This window comes from Grampus griseus (assembly GCF_964374135.1).
Source record: "Grampus griseus genome assembly, chromosome: 16".
Classification (NCBI taxonomy): domain Eukaryota; kingdom Metazoa; phylum Chordata; class Mammalia; order Artiodactyla; family Delphinidae; genus Grampus; species Grampus griseus.
In genome coordinates, this window is record NC_139010.1 from 67,059,313 (window position 1) to 67,076,009 (window position 16,697).

Sequence of the window (16,697 nt, forward strand, 5' to 3'; positions counted from 1 at the left end):
GTTAAAAGTAATTTTCAATTCCTTGAAGTAACTATCTTTCTAGTCGTAATTATAGCAAACACTTATGTGGTGCCTGTTATGTGCCAGGCAGTATTTTAACTGCTTTACACATAGCAACTCTTCATTATTATTTTTTTCTTTATAAATTTATTTATTTATTTATTTATTTATGGCTGCATTGGGTCTTCGTTGCTGTGCGCAGGCTTTCTCTAGTTGCGGCGAGTGGGGGCTACTCTTCGCTGAGGTGCGCAGGCTTCTGCTTGTGGTGGCTTCTCTTGTTGCAGAGCACGGGCTCTAGGTGCGTGGGCTTCAGTAGTTGTGGCTCGCGGGCTCAGTAATTTAGTTGCGGGCTCTAGAGCTTCGTTGCTCATGGGCTCTAGAGCTTAGTTGCTCTGCGGCATGTGGGATCTTCCCAGACCAGGGCTCGAACCCGTGTCCCCTGCATTGGCAGGCGGATTCTTAACCACTGCACCACCAGGGAAGTCCTATTATTATTATTATTATTATTCCCATTTTATAGATGAGGAAACAGGGACAGAGAGATCAAGTAGCATGCCCAAGCTTGCATAACTAGCAAGTGGTAGAGCCTGTGTTCAAAGCTGGGCAGTACCGGCCAGAGGCTGTATGCGGAACCACCTGCTATGATGCAGGCCCAGTGCTCGATGCTGTAAGAAGAGCCAGCTGTTTCTCTCTGCTCAGACATTTCCTACAATTTTCCTGACAGCCCCACACACCCTGCCAGTCATCTGGGAGCAGAAGAACACCATTCACAAGATGGTGACTCTCTTTTGATGCACTGGCCTTGGGAGGTCAGGGAAGCTATGACACAGTAAGTGTAAATGCTTTTCTGGAACAGAGACAAAGTCCTAAAGCCATGATGCTGTGATCAAAGACAGCATCACCAGCTGAGTAAGAAAGGGAGAGAAGCTGTTGGGATCCTATCATGACGCCCAGAGACTAGTCACCCAGCCCTGAGGATATCTTCTATCCACTAAGGCTGCAGGACTCTGCTGAAAGCCACACCGTGACTGACTGGAGAGGATCAGAATGATGGGCAAGCCAGTAGCTGCAGCACTGAACCCCACCCTATCAGCACCAATCAGCTTTGTTCAGCTGCCTAAATATCCTATCGTGGCTTGTTTCTCATCCCTTTGCAAATGTGATTGGTGCAAGAAAATTAAGTATCTGGCATCTTATCTGGAGACACAGAACTTCATACTGATTATTTCATCTGAGGGTGGGGGAGGGAGGGGGGAAGGAAGGAGGCCCCTGTGTGGGTGTATGTTTAAGAGCACACTGGAGCAGGCACCCACCTGCGGAGGCGAATTCACCTGTCCCCGGCCTCCTGCCACCCCACCCCCAGCTGCTGGGGAGATGGGAGGGGGAAGAGAAACTACCTGCTGACGGAAGTTTGTCTGCAATCGGTACCAGCCCTCTCCACTCACAACCCCTGCTCTCCAGGCAGAGAGCCTGGCAGGAGAGAAACAGGCTGTACTTCAGTGCTTCTCTGTCACATAAATCCTTCCCCTACCCACCTCACTGGCCCAATATGGAGAAGAAGAAGAAAGAAGAACTGATCGAGGCTCCCCAGCCCTTGGGAGGTATCACATACAGCATCAGTCACGAAGTCGTGGGTGGTAAGTGGAAAAAAAGAGTATGCTTCTCCCCAGATTAAATGGAATGAAAGCAAAAAATACTTGGGTATGAATAACAGGCTGCCCTCTCAAGATAGCTCCACGATCTGGAGGTGAGCCCAGAAGGCAGGAGAGGGAACTGTTTCTGAGTTTCTTAATCATTCTCAGAGTGCGACAGCCCCCTCAGGGGGCGTACGCCTCCGCCATCTGCCCGTGACCTCAGCACGCAGCCCCTGGCACAATTGCTGGTGAGCTGGTCGGCTGGGGGCTTGGGGACCTTCACAGCTCAAAACTCCTGAGAAGAGGATGGAGCACCAGAACGTACTTCAAAGACACATGCAGGCTTCCCTGGTGGCGCAGTGGTTGGGAGTCCACCTGCCGATGCGGGGGACGCAGGTTCGTGCCCTGGTCCGGGAGGATCCCATGTGGACGGGAGAGGCCACAGCGGTGGGGGGCCCGTGTACCGCAAAAAAACCAAAAAAAAAAAGACACACGCAGCCTGGCTTGTACCACGGCACCACTGTGCCTGCTTGGCTGGTCTGCCCTGAGGGGCTGGGCACCATTCACCGTTCCAACCACTGGCCCGCATCCCTTTGTGCCTGGAGGGAGAGGCTTAAGCAAGCTCCCAGGTTCAGGCAGGCCTGGCCAGGCTCCCAAAAATGAACTAACAAATAGGTGCTTGTTCTAGGTGCCCCAGTCCAAACCAGCAGATGCCACCATTCATTTAAATGAGCAAGTGCTTATGGAGAATCTCTATATGCCAGGCCAAGGGCCCAGAGACACCAAGGGCCCAGACGCTGCTCACACGGAGCTTAATGTCAAGTGGCGGGACCTGGAGCTGAAACAAATACAGAGCCCTAAGTGACACCGTGTGCTCTGAAAGATAAGAGCCAGGGGCCGAGAGCGGGCAGCTACCAGGAGACCTAAGTTAGCTGGGTGCTCAGAGGAAGTGTTGAGGCAGCTGTGAGGCTTTGCCGTGGGTGGGCTGCTGAGGCTGGAGGGTGGAGGTGAGGGGCGGGCCATTGCAGGCAGAAGAAACCACACCTGCAAAGCACACGGCTTAGGCCAGCAACGACCAATTGGGTATAAGGGGAGAGAGTGGGATGAGAAAGAAACAGGGGCTCAGGCAGGCCCGGATCAGGTGTGACTTTTCCTGGAATTTCCCCGGGGCTCCAGGTACCAAACAGAGCAGCCCCTAGTTCTTTCTCAGGAGACTTGCATGTTGTTTGCTTGCGTTCTTCAACTTTATATTTTTCACTGCTTTTTTTTTTTTAATCAAGCTTTTAATGAAAAGATCATAAAATAACAGTTTCTCATCACGGTACATTAAGACTGCACGCTTCTGAATGGAGAGATCGGTGAACTGCTTTACTATGACACCTGAGGGTTGCATACCTGCCGCTCTGACCTGAATTTACCCAAATTCTCGAGGGAAGTGAACTCAGTGTGATGACTGACAGTGGCGGTTAACCCAGACCCTACAGCCTTTTTTCCCCCTGTGTTCATGTTTCAATGCCATCATTTCTGCTCTCTCTGAGTTATACTAGGCAAAAATATATGTCTAGGAAAGAAGCCAGGAGACATGAGAAAGAGCCTCGGAAGGGCCCTAACTTGGGGTCTCCTTCCTTGGAGACCCCACTCTCTGTCCAGTGCCAAAGAGCACATTCCTGACGCTGCTCCCAGCTGACTGTGGGATCTTGAACAAGTCACTCACCCCTCTGGGTATTTGCTGTCTCATCTGTGAAATGAATGGATCACATTAGGTCACGGGTGCCCTGCCTGGGATGCACGGGTAGGCTTTAAAGGGATCCAAGAATCCCTGGAATTGTATGTAAAAATTAGTGGTCATGAGTGTTGTGCATTTTTCTGCAGAGGGTCCACAGCTCTCGTTAGATTCTCAGATAGGACCAGGGCTCCAAAAGGATTAAGAACACCTGTGCTGGGTGATGTCTCTGAACCCACAGTTTTCACGATAGTTGGGTTGTCAACTCTGAGGTCTCATTAGAGATGCACTTACTGTAAAGCCCATAAGACGTGAACTTCCGGGGCCCTGTGAGAGCAGAGAGATGCTGAGAGTGTTCTAGGCAGGGAGAGAAGCCGGTTATAAACAGGAAACATTTCTGCATGAACACTTCTGATAAACTTCCTAAAGAGATCACTGAAGTAACAGACCCGAATCTGCAGGGCGTCAGCAATGTGCTGTGATCCCTGCCCCTACCCCCAAGCTAAAGAAATATTCACTTGGTACTGAACTTTGTTTTCATAGTTTTGTATTCTTTTTATTAAGGAGCGCTCCTATATTGTAAGTCTTTGGACATCATACAACCTGGATTCACTCCTGGATCTGGAATGCAACCAAGGCTGAGATGACCCAGTGGGCTTGTGCACAGGCCATGCCGGTAGCACTCAAACACCAGGTGCTGCTCGGACTGGCCAGCTCTCCTCCTACTTGGAAGCTTAGCCATCCTGATTTCTGCTTCTTTCCCTTTCCTTTCCTTTCCTTTCTCTTTTCCTTTAATGTGGTTTCCAGGGAGTTGGCTGGAAATGACCTGAATGAGGGACCAAGCTCCCTGAGACAATGGCCCAGTATTTTTGACGTGGGAGCAGCGTCTGCTGTGACTCAACCCTATACCAGCCCAACATCTCCCTCAGAGTAGCCACTGCGTTTTGTTTCAGGCAGCCCAGCTGTGTTCTGCATGACCGAATTGGACACCTCTCACTTCCTCTGAAAACGGAACTTGGTGTTTGGATGACGTGCAGGCAAGTCGGTTGTGCAAAATAGCACATATCTACCGTTGGTCTCCCACCCCTACCCCCAGGCCTAAAAAAAGCCAAGAAACAGAAAAAAAGCAACACCTGAAAGGAACTGAGCTTCCAACGAGTACAGATTTTGTAAGAGACACAAACGCTGCTTGCAGGACTGGAGAGTGACGTGGTCGCTCCTGAGACCTGCTTGAATCTCAGTTCAACACCTTCCTGACTGTGTGACTCAGGCCAGAAGGTCACTGAAATAGCACTGTGCTCAACTGGCCCAGCAAGGAGCGCTTGCTCTGAGCCCTTTGATCTTCATCTTCTCGGGGACAATGACTTAAGTCTTTGTGAGGCATAACTGAGTGGCACAGGTAGTGTGCAGCACCCAGCAGGGCACCTCCTCCAGGGTGGCAAGAAGAGCTGGCCCTGCCAGAGGGTGGAGCAGCTAAAGCTCATCCCCGCCTTGGAAGTCCCTCCTGCCCACCTCTTCTCCCACCCACAATGCAGGGTGGGTCCCATGGTCCAGGCTTCAGGCCATCTGAGGGGTGGCCAAACCCTCCAAGTAGGAGGGAAGCCCCATCTCCACGTGGGTCACAGAAGTCCCAGCTCCCCAGCTTGACAAGACGCGCCCAGGACAGATGTTTGATCTCTGAACCTGCCCATTTCCTTCCTGCTCACAGGCTCAGTGGCTAGACCGTGACACACATCGATGAGCAAATCCTCCAGGAATGATGCTCCTTGGAAGTTCTTGGCTGAGTGAAAATAAGCAAATAGCTGAAAAGATCTACAAGCCACGTGAGGCAGCGTTGTCTGCAGCAGCTGACGGCAGAACTTCTGTGAGGTCAGAGAAGGCACAGGCTCTCCTCACACAGGTCTGGTTTGCCTGAAGGTGGTGGAAGATAAACAAGCAGTGGGCACAGTGTGAAAAGTCAGAGGCCTGCAGCCTGAGAACTGGGACATCACTGACGCTCTCTGGGCCTCCCTTTCCTGTCTGGGGGCGGCTTTAACGCCCACCTCAGAGAGGTGTTTGGAGGATTAAAGGAACACGACTTAGCATAGTACCTGGCATATAGTAGGTCCTTAGTGCGTATTCATGCCCCCCCCCTTCCTTCTGAGCCCCTTCCCCTACCTCTGGCTGCACTGTCTCTGGGATGACAGTACTCACCTCTGGGACCCGCCAGCACTCCAGGCTTCAGTCTCCCTGCCCATCTTGTTCAGCAGCCACAGAGGCCTGTGGATGTTCCTGCCTTTGCATCTTGCTTCCCTGCTTCTTCCCCAAATGTGCTGCAGTGCCAGGTCCCTTATCTCTGGTCTGCATTCCAGCAGCCACTTCTCACCTGCCTTAGGGTGGTTCCGTGCTCTGAGGCAGGATGCTATTCTGCCAATCCATGGACTTTGTCTACTTTGGTTACATGCCTGCCCTCCTTCCCCTTCCACTGGGACCTCCCCTAGGGTCCTTCTCAGCTCCCTTCTGCAGACCTTGCATGCGGTCAGGTCCACGACAAGGACCACCGAGAGTGTCCCCAACTGAAGGATCCAGACTCTCCCCACCTGCCCATCAGACACGGAGGGTCTGATTGCCATCCTCCCAGGAAAGGCCGAGAGTCAGAAAGATCAGCTAAGCCCCAGGCCCACCCCAGGCCACCTCCTCATAAGGCGGAAGTCACAGCTTTCGGAGTTCCGCTCCTAGGACATCCTGTGGAAAGAACCAGAGTTCTGTCTTCCAGGGCTTCGTGTGAGACCTCGGGTGGAGTGGGGTCACCACCATCCTTGGCCCCGGCCTCTCCCCCACACCCCCTCTGCTTCGAGATGGCCAGGAACCCAGTCAGTACATCTTGTGGCACTCCAGGCTATCATCAGGTTGGGTTTGCAGCGGAAGCCTCAGGTTTGCCATCCTGGAGTGCCTTCCGAATCTGCCTGAGTGATACCTTCTTCTGGTTTTGAAGTTTCTGCCAAGGAGGAATGTTGCTGGAATGCAGCCTCTACTGACACCTGGGCTGCTGGTCCTCAGCTGTGAGGCTGACCCAGCTGGCTCACCCATCGAATGCTGCGGCTTGCCAGGTACGGACCAGGGGCCCTCTGGTGAACCAGCCACACTCTCCCAATGAGCATGTCTCCAAGACAGGCAGCCCAGTTACGGACACAGTCTGTGGCTAGAATGATTACAACAACAACAAAAATGAACAATGGTAGCTAGTCTCTTAAAGCATGTCCCATAGACTAGGCTCTGAGCCAATCACAACCCATGCAGGGTCTAATCTCATCATCTCAGACAACCCAATCAGATATTAATATCCCCATTTTACAGATGAGAAAACTGAGGTCCTAAAATTGGGAAAACTTGGGAATTCCCTGTTGGTCCAGTGGTTAGGACTCTACACTTTCACTGCCGTGGGCCCAGGTTCCATCCCTGGTCAGGGAACTAAGATCCCACAAGCCGTGTGGCACGGCCAAAAAAAAAAAAAAAAATGGGGGGGAAACTTGCCCAAGGCCACACAGGGGTGGAGCCAGTGTGCCTGGTAGCCCAGAGCCTGCTCTAACCACTGTGCTTGGTTGCCTCATGGAAATGGAGTGAGACTGATTCTGAGCCCACACAGAGGTTTGGGACACAGGTTTAATCAGCACAAATGACTGAGTGTGTTTGAGCAATGCTGCCAGCGACCAGCAGAGGGATTCCCCTCCACCAGGGCCCCAGGTGGAAAAACAAAGGGGAGGGAATGGACCACTCCTTGCCTCCCCCTCCCAGCCTCCCCATTCCAACCCATTTTCCTCTCCCACATGTTTTCCAACCACCCTCCCATCATCTCCCAAAATCTACCAGGAATGAGGAGAGAGATATTTGAGCACCTACAGCATGTCAGTTTCTCATCAAAACACATCTATTCCTCATCCAGCCCTTTGAGGGTGGGTATCATTCTTCCCATTTTATAGATGGAAAAGCTGAGGCTCTGAGAAGGCAAGTGCCTTGCTCAAGATCACTTTGTTGTCCGAACTGGGCTTGAGACAAAGCTAATCTGATCTAGAGCCTGAGCTTGGTAGACCACACCAGGAAAAAAAAGAGACTCCCTCAGAAGTAGCAGAAACAACTTCAGAAGTTTGGAGAGCAGGGCGAAGCCTGACTGAGAAGGAGGGGACGGCCAAGGAGAGATGTGACCTCCCCTGCTCATGTCAGCTCATCAGCTCCCTGCCGAAAAGGAGGACACCGGTCCTCCAGCACCAGGCGTCTGTTTGCAGGCTAAGCCACCCGTCGCCACCTCCCCCGTGATACACCTTGCACAAGGCATAGGGAAGCAACAGACCAAGGGGCTAGACTTCTGAATGCTGCCTCCCATAGGCTGCTCATTAAGCCAGGGGACGCTCAACCTCCTAGGGCCTTGGATTGTACACAGCCATCCACCAGGCTCCCTAGCGGCTCACCCAGCAGGCCAGAGGTTCCCAAGCCAAGGAGCTGGGTTGGGCTCTGTGACTTCCTTTTAGGAAGATGCCTTCCTTGGGGCCCCCCAGACCACAGGCACTGATGTATTGGCCTTGCCGCCTCTCACTGTAAAAACAGAGGTGGGCAGGGGCAGACCTACTGCACAGGGCTTGAGAAACTTCAAGGAAGCGCACGTAGCCATGGAGCCAGGTGGCCATGGGTGAAATCCCACACCTCCTCTCATCCATCGGGTGACCCTGGGCAAGCTCCCAGGCCTCGCTAAGCCTCAGCGTTCACGTTGGAAAAAGGCATCAATAATACCCATCCATAGTTTTGGTTGAATCAGGAAATTTACATAAGCATCTATCCCAATGCCTGGCACAAAGTAGGGACCCTTTAAGTTAAAGCCTTTAATTTTTATTATAATACTAAATGTCTTCAAGGTTCATGCCATTGGAAAGAAGAGGACCTGAATAATCCCAAATGATAGAGCAACAAAAGCCACTGACTGAAATGTTCTCTGTGACTAAGAACCAAAGGATAGTTATTTAGTCTGGAAGTAAGAAGACGTTGATGTGAGGAGAGGAGCCACAACAGGCCCATCTCAGGTACTGTTCTTGTGCCATAGTGTGTGTATGTGTTTGTGTGACTGAGACAGAAGGGGAGGGGACACACATTCAATAGACTAAAATTTAGCCCCCACCCTCAAGCCGTTTGCACAGAACTGGAATACAAAGAAAAAAAAAGGTGTTAAAATTGACATCCATGAGACAGAAGTGCTGTAGGGATACAGAGAAGGGAGAGTTCACGTCCCACTCAGGTGGGGTCCTGAGTGATTTGCCATGTGTGCTGGATGAGTTGCTCTTTGAAGAGACTTTGGAGATTGGATAGGGTTTCAACAGGTGGCAGTGGGGGTGGGGGTAGGGGCCAAAGAGGATTGCTGAGAAAAGCCATGGAACAGGGGAAAACAGAGTGTGCTCAGTGAATCTCAGGTAATACAGGAAAAATACCTAATATCAAAATATTCTTACTAGTTACCTCTGTGTGGTGGAATTGATTTTTATTTATTTATTTTTGTACCTTTTGGAATACTCTAAAATCTCTATCGTAAGCATGGATGATTTTCATGTTCAAGAAAAAAATCGTTTTAAAATTCAGCATCAATAACAAAATCAGCAAAAAGACAGATCCTTTGAGGCTACAGGTAAGGAAGTGAGAATTTTTGAAATTCCAGGAAAGGTGGCAATGGAGAAGGGGGCTGGTGTCCTACTGGGACCCCAACTTCAGCACTACTGACATTTCGGGCTGGATCACTCTCTGTCCTGTGCTGGTGGCATCCTGGACTCTACCCGCTAGATGCTCCCTGCCTTTCCTCCTGCCCCAGATGTAACAACCAAAAATGTCTCCAGACATTTGCCAAATATCCCCAAGGGGCAAAATGGCCCTGGGTGAGAGCCCTCACTTTAAGCCCTGGAATCTTGAACATGAAGGACAAGTCATCCTTCCATAGTTCCCCACAGGAACAGGGAGTGGGATCTCCTTCACTGTGTCTTTCTCTCCTGAAATGCTTCCTTCTTTCATCAGTCCCACCCCAGACCAGGAGGCAGAAAGCCTGAACTGAGGTCTCAAGTCTTAACACCACCTGGCTACACGACCTTGGGTGAGTTGAGTGGCCACTCTGTGCCTCAGTTTGCTTAGCTGTGAAATGGGTACGCTAGATGAGCTCTAAGATTCTAGGAGCCCCTGTGTCAATGCCCCTCCCCTTTATTTTGTAAGTGAAGAAAATGACATTTGGAAATGTCGTTTTGCTCAAGGTCACACACCTAACCACTGGCAAGGCCGTTACTAAAACGCAGCTCCCCTGATTTCTGCATGTGCCCCCTTCCTCCTCATACTTTTCCTTCCGTGCCCTCCGTGGATTAGAAGCATTGCTTCCTTGCGCCAAAGATAAGAAAAATGGAGAGTGACTGGGCCAGCTCACGTACGTGTTCCATTAAGTGAGCAAGGCCACAGAGAAACCTGCACTCCTCAGTGCCAGTGACGTGACTTTCCGAATGAGCCAATGCTGCTTGCAGAAACACAGGGCTAATTGGCTCTTTCGAGGCAGCGGAGAATCTCGGGGTGATGCATTGTGCGCTATTCAATGGCGAGTTGCTGTGACAGGGGGCTGCAAATGCCACTCTGGGGATGTGTTAATGAAGGCTCAGCATGCACAACACAAGAGGCAATTATTCTGCTCGCCCTGGCACTGGCTCCTCCTGGAAGGAGAGCTGCCGACAGGGTTGGAAGGAGCTCATTGGAAAGTTCACCGAGAAAGCCAGATGGAGAAAGAACAGGACTTGCTGTCTGGACCAGCCATCATCAAACAGATGGTGCGCTTGTCCATCTGTGCTGCCCTTCTCCTGGAGGACATGAGGAGGAGGTGGCTCGGTGGGAGAAGAAAGGAGACTCAGCTGGTGGAGGGAAAGAGATCTGGGCTGCTTCCGGCCGCCTAGAAGCCTCCATCTCTGATAATAACCCTACAGCCTCTGGAGCTGCCTTCCCTCCTGGCCTGGAGATGCCATCCAGATGCCATCACATGGCCAAGCAGGTGAGTCAAGAGAGGAGGGAGCGAAGGCAGATCAGTCTGCAGACGGGTTGCATGGCGTTCACCTGCGGGGCAGACCCAGCTTCTTTCTCCCAGGCTCATGCAGGGGAAGGCTGTCCAGCAAAGAGGCTCTTCAAGGTGCTGGGAAGGGGAGTTTGTCACCTTCCTCTCCTGCTTGGGACCAGCTCTATTAGTGGAATTGTCCTGGCAAATGTGGTCCCCACCCCACACGGGTGGAGTCAGTTTAAAAATAACATTGAGAGCAGTCGTGAAGGCCAGTCGAGTTGTCAGGGCTCAGGGTAAGTGGGTCCCACACATTTCCCAGGGTGATTTTGGGGACAGGGGCAGGTTTTGGAGTCTGAGGAGGGGCAGATGAGTCCCAGGTCTTAGCAACATCCTCCCCCTACCCTACCTGCTGGCATTTCCAGGACGGGAGGGATCGTTCTGCTCCACTGTGTCCCAAAGACCACCTGCTGCTGCCTCAGTGAGTCAGGAAGCCCTGCCTGGCTTGTCGTGTGTCACTTGGCATCATTCACATGCCTCGCTTCTCTATTTCTAAGTGTACTTCGGAAGATGGCTACAGCACGTAACACTGCCACCCAGGAAATTACCAGCCCAAACTCGAGGGAAGCATCATCCCAGGCTAGTGAGCTGGTTGGAAGAGCAGTGCAGAGAGTGCGGGCAGGTCAACATGAGGTTTGCAGAAAGGGTCAGAAAGGAGCCTTCTGGGGGCAGCAGCTTCTCAATGATGGAGGGATTAGGGAAGTTGGAAGCTGAGGTGTCCTCGGGATAAGTGAGCCACCGTCCTGGCAAGAACTTGGGCTGAAATAATAGAAACACCAGCCCAGTCCTCCTGAGGACTCTCCTGTGGGCCTGGACAGCTCAGGCCTGGGGCTGGAAAGCTAACTGGTTAGGCTGTAACTAACAGGCAGAGGGAGAGGACAACCAGCAGGGCCTGGGGGAGCCTCTGAAGGACGCCCTTGCTCACTGAAGCAACTCCAAACACCTTAGTGCCTCATGCACTGCCACTCGGGGCCCCCTTACCTCGGGGCCTCCACTAAGTGGGCAGGCAGCACAGTGCCAGGGGGTTCACACTGCGCGCATCAGAACCATCTGGAGAGATTGTCAAAATCACAGCTTCCGGGCCCCATTTATTCCCTGAGGTTCTGATCCCACAAACCAGGACAGGACCCAAGACTCTGCCTTTTTATCAGGCAACCTGGGAAATCCCCAGGCAGGTGGTTTCTAGACTCCACTGTGAGAACTCTGGGTTCAGGGCTTAAGAGCTCAGGTTCTGAAGCCAGACCAGAGCTCAAATCCCAGCTCTGCCACTCACCAGCTATAAGACCTCTGAGCCTCGGTGTCACCACCTATAGAGAAGGAAGGCCTGGAATGATGACAACACCGTCCTCGTGCAGTGAGGATTAAATGAGGTGATTGGTGTAAAGGCCCAACAGACGCCTGGAAGGCAGTGAGCACGCGTTAGCTCCTATTGCTGGTGACTCCCAGCTCTTCTCTGCTTCTCTCCCCACCATACACACAGGTGCTCAAGACACAATGACAGATGTTTGTGACTCTGACTCAAAGCCGTCCTGTTCTTTAGGGGAAATGATGCCAGGGCTTTGGAGGGTGACCTCTCCCCTGTTTGGAAAGCTAAGCCTCTTTGCCATCCCTGAGGGTGGACCCCATTTTTCTACTCCAAAGATGAATTAAAATCTTAGGTTTGGCCATTTCCGTGTGGAGCAAAGAGATAAAAGACTCTCTCCTAGCGCCTCCACCCAGCCAGAGCTGTGCTGGAAAAGCCTCTCTGACAGCTTGATGTCTTTTTTGGCTTCAAAAAGAAAACAGAAGTCAGCTCGTGAATAGTACCACCACTGCACTTGGAACCCAAGGGAGTGGGCAGGGCCAGACTGAGCAGACGCTGGTGCAGGAGCCCTGGGAGGAGGCTGAGGCTCTCCACATGGAGACTGTTGGCAGCTGAGCCCTCTCCAAGCCCTGGCCTTTAGGGCTGGGCTGCCTTCAGATGGATGTGCCCGCACCCCAGGCCACAGCCCAGGCCTCCTCTGCTGGGTTCCCTCCTCTCTGGCTGCTCCTTGCCTCCTGCCTCAAGAGCCCATGTTCTGGGCTCTTCTTTCCCTCTTAGGCCACTCACTCTTTGATAACCATGAACCTGGATCCAGAGGCAGCAGCTTGTGCACACCCCAGGGCTCCTTGGTCTTCCCCAGGGGCCAGGCCTGGCAGAGCTCAGCAGACCGAGGGCTCCGAAGCTGGTAGCCCTAGAAGTGGACCATTCCCTCAAGGATCAAGACATCAGGAGAGGCCACTGGACAGGGCAGGGGTCAAAGCAACCCAGGAAGGGATATCTGCTTACGAAGCTGCTCAGAATTACTATTTGGAAGCCAGACCTGCCAAGTTTTCTCAAAAGCCTCCCTCACCTTTCTCCCAGGGGTTTATCCAGTCGAGTCTGAACTGTAAGACCTGGACATAGTTACAGAAGTTGACGAGCCTGCAGCTTAAAAGCAGCCATCCCATCTGATGCCTGAAATTGTACCGTTGGAGCTCTTCACCTCTCATAGGCTTTGGACACCATCTACCTCCACATGATAACACTGTAAACCCTTACTAGGGGGTGTGATGACACCTGTATGCCTTGCATACAATAAGCACTTTATAGCTGATAGATAATAGCAGAAGCAGTGAGTGGCAGTTATCATCGTTTTAACGCTTAATATCACCCAACTTCCAGTTCTTTGCAAAGGGTATTTTTGAAAAGAGGCAAAAGAAGAGAGCACTGGGCGTCTGCAAGAGAGAAGGAAAGGGCTCCTTAAAGTCTGCCGCAGAGCCTGCTAAACTGCGTGGCCTCAGACAAGCCAGCCAAACACTCTGTGCCTCAGTTTGAAGATAAAACAAGGTCAGAGCTTTCTACGGGGTTTGGAGCCATATTTACCCTATATATACAGAACGGCAAGGGGGTCTGATGCATAACAACTTCTGTTGGTTGTCAGCACCCCGATTCTGCCATTGTCTCCACAGCCTATGGACACCAAGGAATGCTGTGCATGAACACTAACTGATCTCCAGCTACACACGGCGGGCAGGGAGGCTCTGTCCAGATTCTATGTCCCCCTAGCTTACAAGTCCCACCTCCTGCCAATGGCTGACGTCACACTCCACCTGCTGAGCTGGAAGAGAAACCGCAGAGGGAGGCATCTCACGGGCAGTGAGGTGGGTGGTTAAGAGCACAGGCTCTGGGGTCAGGTTTCAACTCCACCACTTACCAGTGGTGCGACCTTGGGCAAGTTCCTTACCATCTCTGAACCTCAGTTTCCTCCTCTGTAAAATGGGGACCCAAGCTGGGCTGGGGTGGAATTCACCCAGAGCCTGCCTGGAAAGCGCTTAGCTCAGACCTGACATGGTGGGAGGAAAAACCTTAATGTTTGTTGCCGCCCCATCTGCCTCCTCTCTCCTGTCTCCAGTTTCACGTTTTATTTATTCCTTTATGGGAAGAGAGAGGAGACCACTTCTAAAAGACATTCAGGAAAAGAGACTCGATTTCTCAGCGTTTCATGGAGCACACTGAGAGGCTCCTGGGAGCAGGAAGCAATGAGGGTGTCTCTCCTTCAAAGGCTGTCCTTGGTGACCTCTTTTCTTGTCCCCGAGGGAGGACCCTAGGGTAGTGGCATGACACCTGTGTCATCACTGGTCCTGCAGAGCTGAGTATTCTTCCCGACCCTGGGCTGACTCACATCCACAGGCAGGAGCTGTGCCCCGGAGACATCTGCCCTTTCAGAGAAAAGCCCCTCCTGGTGTGGGGAAAGGGGAAATAGAAACTCACTGACCTTTACTTAGAAACTCCCTGTCTACTGTGTCATTAGTTATTTCATGTCTCTCTCCCCTCTGGGCTCCTGAGGCCCCCCTTGCTCACCCTCTTAGTGCTCAGGACAGTGGCTACTCCAGTCAGTATATGTTGAAAAAAGTAAATGGACTGATGGATCAATAAATGAATGCGTGGAGGGAGAATTATGGTGCCACCCTTGCCCTGAGCAACTCACAGCCCAGCTGAGAGGTTGAGATACACCCAAAACAGTTTGCAAGTGCAGAAAACAATCTTTGCTTAAACATCACATTGAAGGTGCAATTTGTAGAGTCCAGTGCTCTGGGGAGGCCAGTGAGAATGAGCCTCACAGACCTCCAGCTATGGAAAGTGTACTTAGCTGGGGGCTCCAGCTGCTGTGTTCTGAAATGCGTCACTGCTGAGGCCACGCTTCCTGCAGGCTGCACTCAGCCAGAGACAGGGCAGCAGGGGTGCAGCGCAGGCCGTTCCTGGGAGACGATGGACTCCTGTGACTGCAGGCTTTGGCCAAGGACACCCAACAGCCTTGCCAGGTTTTCCTTAAATAGTCAGGGTTGCTTTCACCCAACCTCCCTTCCCTTTATCCTTCACTCGGAGTAAGACTTGCATTGAGGTTGGACTGACTTCTTACCGAACAAAAGAAAGAGCAGACTCCTCTCTCCTCCGCAGCACCAGAATGCCTTGTGCTGCCTGTGTTCTAGAAGCCATTACACTTTACTGCTACAGAAATAGTTACTCATTTATGTCTGCTGTTTGCTTCTTGGAGGAGGTCTTATTTTGGAGACCCCCAAAATCCGGTTAATAGTGTCCAAAGAAGAAATTAATGGAATGAACACACCCATGGCTGAGGGACAAGCTGGCCATGAGGATATGGCTCAGTTAGTTACCACAACTGAGAGGTGGCTCCTGGTGAAGGGTGGGGATAAGCATGTGTAGTTTGTACAACACTCAGAGAAAGATCTGGCTGCATCCTGGCACCATGTCAGCTCCTTTCCTTCCAGCTACGTTCTGTGGTCTCACAAGGAACTTCTATCTGAGGCTATCTCATAGGTTTCAAAGTCCTGCCACACACATGATTTTGTGGGAGCCACTCAACTCTGTGGCATGGAGAGCTTAGCTATTATTCCCAATTTTACAGCCTGTAGTTTTAGGCTGCCCTCATCCAGCACTTCTGCTGGTGACAGCGCCTTGATTTTGCTTTGAGGAATATCCCCTCTCCATTGGATTGTCTTGTGGGACTGTCCACCAAAGTGCCCCACCCTTTCCTGGCCAATGGATGTCCACATGATTTGATAAGGCCACTCAGACACTCTTCCTAAAATTTGACTCTTGCATGAAGAGATACCATAATTAAAAACAGTTGGGGCTTATGCTATGATCCAGCAATTCCACTGCCCTCTTGTGTCTGATCCCTGGAGATCAGACAGGGATCTTCCTGTCCCTTCAACCAGTAGAACCTAGTTTCTGAAGATTCTCTATGCTAAGAAATAGGAAAGGGGTGGGCCCCAGGGAGGAAACCCCCCAGTCCCATAGAGGGACAGTCAGGAGACTATCGTTCTCAGCTAGAGACCCCAATCATGGCAGGGTCACCTAGGCTGTCTGTACCCCGATGTCTTGGTCATTCCACATTTACTAATCTCTTGCCAAGAACAGCAAGATGAGCAGAACATGGTTCCACCCTCCAGGAGTTCTGCAGGGATGTCCCTGGTGCCCGTCCCCCCCACCACCACCCCCCTGGGCTGCTTTCAGCCACAGGTGCATTGGACAGTACCTGGCAAGCCCAACAGCATCACAGCTTGCCTCCCTACTGCCTGCCCCAGGGCTCTCTCCCACCTGTGGGCACCTGCTGGGTCTGCAAGACAGGGTAGGCTGGCAATGAGCAGAAGTTCACTCCCCCAGAGCAACTAACCACCAGTGGAGGATGGAGCCAGTGGGTAAATGCAGGGCCTCCTTCCCCGGGACGGACAGTTCTGGCTGGCCTTCTGAAGACATCTCAGGTGGTTCCAGGGAGCTGAGCCCCCAGTTCCCACAGAGGACCACCTTGATCACACACCCCCTCCTTCCCATGCCCCTTTCTCCATCCCTTACCCCCAGGATCACCTTCGGCTAAATTACCTGCACCCAAGTCCTTACTTAGGCTCGATTTGGGTGGAAACTAAGGTAGGCGCCTCATGTGTTATCCAGGTGATGGATTCTGAAATCAAGATGGAAGTAGGGAGCGGGGAAGCGCGAGGAGGAAGCCCCAGCCACCTGGGGACAGGAAATGTCACCCAGTGGTGGTGACATTTGGTTTGAGGGTTGAAGGATGAGAAAGAGTTGGTCAGCAGACACTGGCTAGAACGCTTTATTCCAGACAGGGGGGCAGCCCACGCAGAGGCCCAGAAGCGAGAGGGAACATGAGACACCTTGGAAAATTTCAACCCGCTGGAGTCCAGGGTGCCAGTGAGGGGGGGGGGG